The following is a 9,169-nucleotide window of genomic DNA, read 5'->3' as shown; positions in this document are numbered from 1 at the left end:
TTTTTGTTGAAGCTGATAGTACATTGTTCACTTTTGTAATTCCAAATTTTTATTGACAAGAATAAAACATATGTAGCATAGAGAATGAAATAACAAAGAATCCTAATACATTTGGATTACCATACATTGCATACATTCCTGGGATGTTATTCCTTCATTTTGATTCATTTTCATTGAAGTCCTGAGGAATAGTTATGTTAATACATTAATATTTTTATTTACATTTTGGCATATACTCAAACTATAATGTATTTATGGTGTTAATCTTTTAAGACTTGTAGAAATTCTGTAAAATGACTAAGTACATCTTTAACATATTTATATTATTAATATTCTGGAAGACCTGAGATAAAATTACAAAATCTTTATGTTAATTTCATTAATCTTTGACTCACCATAAAAGTATCTAATATGTTAGCATTTAAAATGTATTTCTCTGAAATTGTTTGTATCTACTATAAGTTAAAACTAATTTTGCATGAAATTCTGTTTTATATCTAGAGTTAAGTATTAAATATTGCATTTAATGTTGTTCATTCTTTTAAAACAGGGAGGTTATAAAGGTTAGCATATAAAACAGACAGTAAGTATTTCTAGGTCTTAGTTCCATTATAAAATTAATGTTACAGGTTTTGTTTGTTATTTTATATTCCAGAGATGGAACATATCTAAACTAAGATGGGACATTCAAATGTCTATAGTTTAAATCTATACTGTACCCTCTAAGAAACAAGCTGTAGCCTTTGATGTCCGTAGCCTTGGCTCACTTATTTTGTTGTCGGTATAAAAGTTATAAAGTTTGTCATTACAAACTGAAACTTATTAATGTAACTTGGAATGAGAAGTTGGCCCTAGAGGGATAATTCTGTCTATGAGTATATGTGCATGCAAGTTCAGGCATACAAGTACAGGCTTGGGTTTAATAAGCGGACCACCTTTAGAAATAAGTGAGAATGTAGAACAGAGGACTGAGACTTTTATCTACTACAACCATTGATTTTGGCAAATATGTACTGAAATCCTTCAGAGGTCTGACACATTTTTCTCTCTTAATGAGAGGTTTTATACCCAAGTATCCAAATCTCATTAACTTTGTCAATAGGACCATGGGAGCAGTCTCAGTGGGAAAACCTGCATAGAGTATTCCCATTTGATTAACACTTTCCATTTTCTCATTTGATTAAATACTTGAAATTGAATGAAGGACTCTAGGGAGATCTTTATATGCAATAGAGAAGGAATTAACCCTTTCTTAACAGATAACATTGATTTTTTAAAATTTTAGTTTCGTTTGAATTAGGTTTTCCCTATAAAGTATTCAAAATTCTTGCAAAACATGGGCTGAAACTTTGATAGGTATTTCAGGACTTTTTTTCAAAATTTAAAGTATAATGACTCAAGAGTCCCCTTTCCCTTTTGTCTTTCCATTACTTCCTATGCTCTCTTTACTCCTTTACTCTTTAATATTCATGATCTTCTATTTATTTGCATATATATGTATACACACATAAATATCATACATATATTTATTTCACATACATATGTAGATTCTGTACTTGTTGAGTATTTGTACATAATGTGACCTTTATTTCTATGGTTTCACAGTATTCCACTTAGTGTTGGATAATTGTTCAAATGTCTTAAATGAAGAGATATAATCAAATGAAAAAAGGAATATCTAAAGTTAATTGATAATTATTTCTGTTTTTGGTGCTACAGTAAATTAATTGCTATTGATATAGGTCTCTTAACATCAGTCAATCAATAAACTTCATTGTTCAAAATCAGTAATAATCTATAAAACATAATCCAAAATACACTCAGAAAGTTTATGTGGGGGTGGCATTGTGTGTAACATTTTGTTCTTTGACTTAAGAATTAGATATACTCCATTTGGATTTCACTTTGTCATTTTCTGTCTTTCTGTGGATGGGATGATACATGTAGTGTGATTTTTATCTTTTTACAGAATGTTCAGTAACCCAAAACCTGCCGGAAGCTATCATAAAATAGTGATACCTTTCATTAAAAGGTGTTTTTGATGCAACACATACACATATAAACATGACAGTCTTGATAGTTGTTTTTACTATTAATATATAATATTGAATTAATTTTTGTAGAAGGAAAAATGAGAATTCAGTCACAAATGATACAATTTTTATGTTTATTAAACAGAAAACAGTTTTAAAGAAAAATAAATATATTTTTGAAGATTGAAGAAAAACAAGATACTATATTGGTTTTATAATAAAGCAGATTTTGCTTAATCAGTTAGAAATCACTTCAACTTTGGAAATGTTATTCTGCAATAGATCCCCTTATAATGTCTTTTTGAGAATTTAGGTTAGTTCATATAATCAAGTAGTCTACCAATTTTAACTTGTCAAGCTTTATCTTGATATAGTAAAAAGAAGTAACAAATATTTTGTGTATTTTGGGGTTTCTATTCAGAATCAATGAACACAGTTCTTACATTTCAGAAAACTTGCAAATTATATTCATGAATAATACTAATTCTTGTCTCCAAATTATTATTGACCTTACCTGCAGTCTATAGGTAAGGTCTTCCAGTTTATAAAAACAATGCCAAAGCCTCGTGACTTGTGAAATGTATATCAAAATGTTAGATTAGCGATTACTGATGTCTTTACATAGATTGGTTTTCTCAAAAATATCAAACCACATATATATCATTATTAGTTTAAGTAAGAGAATCTAAATTTCCTTAATTTTTTTGTGTATTTTCAATTTATCCTGTCACCAACAATAAGCCTGGTAAATATTTACTTCCCTTCTTCTCGCATTTTTTTTTTTCTCCAGAAAATCTTATGATTTGTATCCGGGGTGTTTAGTAGAAATTGTCAACTTGACATGGCCTTGCATCTCCTAGAATATGGGCCTTTGAACATCTCTCTGATGATCTATACCTATAAATAGGTAGATATGGAATTACATCATTTTATTGATCTATATAGTTATGGTTTTATATAGTTATACATATTATTTTCAGATAATGATAAAATTTCTTCTACCTTCTTTTTCCTCCCTCCAAGCCTTCTCATGTAATTATCCTAGCTTTCTTTCAAATGCCTGGTCTACCTTTTCCATAATTTCTGATATATGGAGATACATACATGAACATACATCTATGTCACTGAATATAACCTGCTCAATCTGTATTGTGTTACTTGTTTGTATGGTTTTAGGACTGATCATTTGTTGTTGTTCCAAAAGCAGAGGGGCCCTTGCCTGAGGCTCTCTCTCTCCCGGGTGGCAGGGGGCCTGCTACTGAGACCCTGGTCTCTCTCCCTGGGGGCTGACCTGTTTGCTGCAAGGTGCCTTAATTAAAAAGGAGGCAATGTATAAATGAGTTATTTTATTTTAGGTAGGAGAAATATGCTAGTTAAGTAGAGAGAAAGAAAGGAGAGGAAAGAGAGAGAGAAAAAAGGAAGGAGAGGGAGAAAGGCAGAGAAGAGAACAAAGAGCAGAGAGGAGAGAGAGAGCAAGAGAGCAAGAGGAAGAGGAAGTAAGAGAGTGAGGAGGGGGCAAACCGCCCCTTTTATTGTTTGGGGCTTAGCGTGCCTGGCTTGTGGTCAGATGACTGGGTGTAGGGTCCAGCTAGAATGCTGGGAGCTTGAGGCCTTGTCTGACTGATAGAGCACACTTCTGCAGGGGCAGCTGTGAGGGGTTTGGGCTGAAATCTGAGCCATTGGTCTCAGGAGCTATCACTGAACACCTGCCATCCCTTATGAACAAATTTACTTTGCTCAGTGGGTCTCTGGGATTCTGAGGTGGCTGCTCTACTGGACTCCAGCTGTCAGAACTGCCCATTGCCCCCAAATTCATTATTGGATAATTAATTGTTCTTGTCTTCCCCTGGTAAGGGTATTTCTCACACTCTCAGTAGTTCTTAGTTACCCTTTGTTCTGTGTGTAGGGTTGAGATCTTGTGACTTATCCCCCCCATATACTTTGGCTGGCATATCTATTGCTTTTATTCTTGCTAAACTCATGTTTAGGCAGTCATGTTGGTGAGACTTTATGTGTGTAGCTTCTGACACTACTAGAAGACACAATCTTACAAAACACACCGTAATTCTCTAGCTCCTAGAGATTTGTACCAACTCTTCCAGACTGTTTTGTGAGCCTTTAGAATGGATTGAATGGGCTGGGATTCACAATGACATATGTCCCATCTTAAATGTACACTTAATTATTTGAGTATTTTGGTCTTATATTGAATGAAATGAATCTAATCACATTCTACGATCTCTCTCCTTTTTTTCCTATGAACGTAACATGACTAGTTCTCTCAAAGTCTAGCCACCCTGATTTCTTTGATATGACAGATTGTAAACTGGAACTGAGAGCTAAATAAACCCTTTATGGTAATACTTAAAAATATTTTTTATAATAGTACAAAAACAAAATAAGAAAGTATTTAAAAAATCTTTACTACATTTTATATTTTTGGGTTTTTGTGTGTTCTCTTTCATTAGATAAAAAAGAACTAACAGAAAGGCATGTAAAAGTTTGCAAGATAGAATAAAAGCAAACAAACCTGAATGGGACAAAATATACAAACAAAAAGAAAAAATGAAGCCTAAGTAAAAGTAGCAGAAACAAATATACATGCAGAGAAAACACATTTGCTCACAGAAAATCCTATAAAGACACAATATCAGAAAAAATAATATGTCCGTGTGTGTATGTGTGTGTGTGTGCCCGTGCTCATGTGTGCAGCTCACTTAGGCAACGTACAATGATATAAATAAACCTCCTCTGAGTTCCTTTTGTGTTGGTCACCCACTGCTGGGCTTGGAGCCTGCCTTAAAGGTGGTTGGTATAGCCAGTGAGACTCTTCTAGCGTAAACTAAATTTTCTTTTGCAGTGGTTGTCCATTGAAGAAAGTTGGGCGCTTGTGTCCATTTCTTCCTTTAGTCTAGGACCAAGTCTGGCACAGACCTTTGCATGCACCTTGCATGCTGCTGTATCTCTGTGAGGTTACATGCATGTTTTCCTTCTCAGCCCATTAAACCTTGTTTCCTTGGTGTCTTCCATCTCCACTGGCTTTTGCAAACTTTTTGTGTTCTCTTCCACAGTGTTCCCTAAGTGAGGAAGTCCTATTGAACACAATGCTTATTTCAATGAACAGCATGCAGGCACTGTGAGTTATTGGCAGGTTCCCCTTCCACTGCAGTGAAATTAGTAAAACAGGGAAAGGTAGGAGAAGAAAAGTAAACACACAATTAGCTTCATTAAGTGTAAATCTCTAGATGAGAGTCCCATTTATACCTTTCTACATAAAATTTTCAATTGGTCTTCTTTTCTTATTTTCTGCATTGCTTAGGAATATAACAACTTTGCATTTCTCTGATAACGAAAAATCTTTGACTTTCTGACCATGAAATGTCTTTAAGATAATTTTGTTTTCATTCTCCATCCTGTTTATTTGCCCCTTGATTTTAAGTTTGATGAAGTTATCATGAATATGTAGCACACTTCATGATTCCTATATTAATTGATTAATTAATTTATATTCCTTTATTAATTGATTTTAAGCTTGATGAAGTTATCATGAATACATAGCACACTTCATAATTTCTATATGAATTATATTGATTAATTAATTATAGTTAATTAATCATTTAATCAATATAATCAATTAATATAATTGATAGGAATCAATTAATATAATTGATAGGAATCAATTAATATAATTGATAGGAATCAATTAATATAGGGGGATAAAAGTAATTTTCTTTTAAAAGATAATCTGTTATTTTTTTTCCTGGAGGAATTATACTCTAAATAGTCTGAAGATTTTTTTTTAAATTATGTGGCATATTTTTTAATCAAAGTAGAATCATCAACCTGGGTGATTTAAAGTTTGATGTATTATCAGTTTCCTGATTTCTTGCCCAGACTTTAAAAAAAAAAATCTGTAACTCTGTTTTGTAATAATATGTGGACCAAAAGAAGATAAATGGGATACTTCCATTTTGAAATATTTTTGCCAATTATCCTAATAAAGCTAATTCCTTTAATGAAATTTTTTCCTTTTAAATTTTCAGATAAACAGTAACTAATATGCTGATATTAACTACAACATTACTGAGATGTAAAGTCACTAACGTATTAATGTACTTATAAGTTGTGATCATATATCTCACAGCAAAGCACTGTTTAATCCCCGCTAATACAACTATTCCTTACCTTGTTAGTGAATGATTCAAAATAATGGTAGAAAATATTTTCTGCAACATATATTTGGTAATGTTTCTTGTTACAGAGAATAAAAGTGATATTTTCAAGACTATAAAATAATGGACTTGCCTGGGATTTATATATTGCTGTATGGAGAGTACTTTTCCTTATTATAAAACTTAATTTTGCATATTTTCAGTTATTTATTTGGAAGTTATTTCTCATTTTAACATTCATATTATGAAAAAGGATAAAAACAGAAACCAAAGTCAGGCCAACCATTGGAAGCACCAATTGTGAAAATTCAAACATTTTATTCAACATTTCATATCACTAGATTTGAAAATGAGTTTTAAATTTGATACAGGACATATTAACACAACCTGATTTATTTTATTTCAAGCTTTATATTCTAATTGGATGCCTGGGTGTAACAGTAGCTCAATTTTTATTCTTTTTAATTTTTGGTACTTTGTTCATAATTTCATGCATAATAATATTTATAGAAATCACATTCCCATCAACAGTATATATAAGAAATACTTCCTCTACTTTCCTAAGTTTTTAAACACTTGACATAAATCTTATTTCAGAGTCCTATCTCATGCAGGTGAAAATGTTCCACACTATATGTATGTAGGAATATATATATATATATACATATATCTATATATACATACATACATGTATACATATATATAGATATATGTATATATATACATATGTATATATACACACATATATATATGTATACATAGATATATGTGGTAATTGTAATGATTGTATGTATGTATGTATGTATGTATGTATGTATGTATGCATATTTGCTATTTTTGGCTGTTCTGTCTTTGCAAAAATATCCTCAAATTCTACATGTTGTCAGTTGGTGCTATTGTTTAATTTTATATAAATAAGCTTTTAATTTGGATGGTGTCTCATTTTTTCCATTTGATTTATGTTGCTAGTACACTTGGTTTATAAAAAATTCTTGCTCAAGTTAATATTCTGCACATTTTCTCCATTATATTCATGTCTTCAATTCATTCTGGTATTTGTATTGGGTGGGAGATTGCTACGCACACTCGTCTACTCCAGTCACATCCAAAATATGGGGGATAAAATCCTGATTAAAGGATAAGAGGCAATAAGAATCCAAAAGGATTCTGTGCCTCCTGGATTTCAGACTAGTTGCTGGTATCCCCTAACTCAGACGTGTTCCAGATTAGTCTTTCCAATCATCAACACGGCCTCATAATTAGGCCTAAAGGTACCCCAAGAAATGATTCGTAAATGGTTAAGATTGGGCGTTGTCTCCTGGCCGACACAATGTTTCTAACCTCCCCAGAGCGAGCAACAGAGGTCAAGTACATTCCTTAGGGCAATAGACAGTTCATAATAGTTAGAAATGTTTTGCATACTAGAGAGTAATGTAGGGTTTCCCTCACTCTAAGACATTAGCTAAAAGTGTTAGGTCGGAACTCCCCACTGCCTGCCCCTCTCCCCCCTGGCTAGAACCAGAGAATTAGCAGGAAATGCTAGATTGAAACCTCCTGGTCATTGCTTCCAGCAAGAACAAGAGAATTAGCATAAGAATATCAAAATACCTCAACAGTGAGGGCTCCACCCCTCTTCCTCCTGCTTCACACCTAGCTACCAGACCCTGCTGGCCTTGGTGTGGGGGTCACCTGCCTATGTGACTCTTGACATCTGCCCTGTTTGCTGTTTGGTATTTAAGCCTGATTTTTACTTTGTATAAGGACTTGGACTTGGACACGGAGAAGGACTGGCACTTGGACTCGCAGAAAGACTAGCACTAGAACTTGATGGGCTAAGACTCAGATTCATGCAATCCGCATTCCCGGGGGCCCAGAGCGCTTGGGCCTGGGGGATACAGCACCATTTCAGAGGAGATAGCTGCTGCTTTAGACCCAGTATGTTTCAGACAGCCTCAGATGTACCTCAACTATTGAACTGCCAGATTTACCATCTCTCTTTTACAATGACTGTAAAAGTCTGATGCCATTTCTAAGAAATACATTTAGATCCTGTACTTCATGTGTCGTCTCTGCCATCATTTCTTCGCCTATGCCTTTTCCACCTGACTAGGACCCCAGTTTTTCCCACGGGTTGAGGGAGGCCCCAGATCGGCTGGCCCGCGGCAGGAGATAGGAAGGGTAAGATTTTATACTTCTTGTGGATACACACTTTGCATAGGACCCTTACTAAAGAGATATTTCTTTCCTCATTTTTGTTTTCTTGACTTTTTTTATTAAAATAGGGGAATAATAGGGTTTTTGTAATATATATATTTTTTGGTTTGTTTGCAAATTTCATGTTGCAATAATCTCAATCTCCCTCCACTGGAAGTCTTGCCAAGTAATAGGAGATGCTCTGCTCAGGTACTATATCTCCTATTACACTGAGAGTCTTAGCCAATTTAAATTCTTATCATAATCGTTAAAATATAAGTGTGATTTTTTTTTTTTTCTGAGACAGGGTTTCTCAGTATAGCCCTGGCTGTCCTGGAACTCACTCTGTAGACCAGGCTGGCCTCGAACTCAGAAATCTGCCTGTCTCTGCCTCCCAGGTGCTGGGATTAAAGGCATGTACCACCATCACCCAGCTATAAGTGTGATATTTTAATAGCAAAAATAATAAATTATCGTTTTCACTTAAATATGACATTTTATAGCTTACAAGTTAATTTCAGTAATGATAATTTATGTATAAGGAAAATTATGGGCACTTTTAAAGTAAGGAAGAAAACATTTTAGATATTAATAATCAAATAAAATAATATGCAGAGTGATTTGAAAGTAAACTCACCCAGTTTTAATTTATTTACTTTTTATTTTAATACTATTTTAATAGAAGTAAATTTGTATCACTTTCCCTACACTCTTCCATCCCACCAATACCTCCCATCTAATCTTTCTCAAACTTCATATATATATATATAT

Source organism: Mastomys coucha, unplaced genomic scaffold (assembly GCF_008632895.1).
Source record: "Mastomys coucha isolate ucsf_1 unplaced genomic scaffold, UCSF_Mcou_1 pScaffold8, whole genome shotgun sequence".
Classification (NCBI taxonomy): Eukaryota; Metazoa; Chordata; class Mammalia; order Rodentia; family Muridae; genus Mastomys; species Mastomys coucha.
Note: the sequence above shows the minus strand (reverse complement) of the source record.